This window comes from Mustela putorius, unplaced genomic scaffold, assembly GCF_011764305.1.
Source record: "Mustela putorius furo isolate JIRA1106 unplaced genomic scaffold, ASM1176430v1.1 tig00000083_pilon_pilon_pilon, whole genome shotgun sequence".
Taxonomy (NCBI): Eukaryota; Metazoa; Chordata; class Mammalia; order Carnivora; family Mustelidae; genus Mustela; species Mustela putorius.
The window spans coordinates 4602636-4604553 of record NW_025421273.1 but is presented as its reverse complement, the minus strand read 5'-3'; positions in this window follow the sequence as shown (position 1 = coordinate 4604553).

Here is a 1918-nt window from a genome sequence, read left to right as displayed (position 1 = left end):
CTAACCAAAGACGTGAAAGATCTGTACTCTGAAAATGGTAAAACACTGTTGAAGGAAATTGAAGATGACTCAAAGGCATGGGTCCACATTCCATGCTCATGGGATAGAACAAATATTGTTAAAATGTCTATATTATCCAAAGCAAGCTATACATTTAATGCAATCCTTATCAAAATACCACCAACATTTTTTCACAGAGGTAGAACAAACAGTCCTAGAATTTATGGAACCACAAAAGACCCTGAATAGCCAAAGCAATCTTGAAAAAGAAAGGCAAAGCTAGTGGCATCACAGTTTCAAACTTCAAGTTATTATACAAATCTGTTGTGATCAAGGAAGTATGGTACTGGCACAAAAACAGACAGATAGATCAATGGACCAGCACAGAAAACCCAGAAATGGGCCCACAACTATATGGTCACTTAATCTTCAGCAAAGCAGGAAAGAATATCCATTGGAAAAGACAGTCTCTTCAACAAATGGTGTTTAGAAAACTGGACAGCAATGTGCAAAAGAATGATACTGGACCACTCTCTTACACCAAACACAAAAATAAATTCTAAATGGATGAAAGAAGTAAGAGACTCTTAATTTCAGGAAATAAATTAAGGGCTCGGAGTGTGGGGGAGGATAGGGTGGCTGGGTGATGGATATTGGGGAGGGTATGTGCTATGGTGAGTGCTGTGAATTGTGTAAGACTGATAATTCACAGACCTGTACCCCTGAAACAAATAATACACTTTATGTTAATGAAAATAAATAAATAAATAAATAAAACATTTAAAATCCTAGAGAGGAATATAGGCAGTAACCTCTTTGACATTGGTTGTAGCACTTCTGATGAGATGTCCTTTAAGTCAAGGGAAACAAGAACAAAATAAACTATTGGGACTTCATCAAAATAAAAAGCTTCTACACAGTGAAGGAAACAATCAGCAAAATAAAGTCAACCTACAGAATGGGAGAAAGTATTTACAAATGATATATCTGATAAAGGGTTAGTATCTAAAATATATAAAAAGAACTTACAAAACTCAACACCTAAAAAAAAAAAAAAAAACTAAAAAAATGGGCAGAAGACAAGAATAAACATTTTTTTCCAAAGAAAACATATAGCTAGCCAAGAGACACATGAAAAAATGTTCAATATCACACATCATCAGGGAAATAAAAATCAAAGCTACAAAGAGCTATCACCTTATAACAGTCAGAATGGCTAAAATTAACAGCACAGGAAACAACAGGCATTAGAGAGAATATGGAGAAAGCAAAATATTTTTACCTTGTTGGTAGGAAAGTAAACTGGGGAAGCCACTCTGGAAAAGAGTATGGTGGCTCCTCAAAAAGTTAAAAATAGGGGTGCCTGGGTGGCTCAATCTGTTAAGCATCTGACTTTGTCTCAGGTCACAATCTCAGGGTCCTGGGATTGAGCCCTGCATCAGTCTTCCTGCTCAGTGGGGTGTCTGCTTCTTCTTCTCCCAGTATCTCTCCCCCACCTCATGCTATCTCTCACTCTCACACTCTCTCTCAAATAAATAAATAAATAAACAAATATTTTTAACAAATTTAAAAGTAGAGCTACCTTATAATCCAGCAATTGCACTACTAGGTTATTTACCCAAAAGATATACAAATAATGATTTGAAAGGATACATGCGCCCCCATGTTTATAGCAGAATTATCAACAATACCCAATTGTAGAAAGAGCCCAAATATTCACCAGCTGATTGATGGATAAAGAAGAGTTGATATTACATATACATATAATATATATATTATGTATATTAGAATATTACTCAGAATCTATATTAGAATATTACTCAGCCATCAAAAAGAGTGACATCTTGCCATTTGCCATAATATGGATAGAGCTAAAGAGTATTATGCTAAGTGAAGTAAATCAGAGAAATGCAAATAC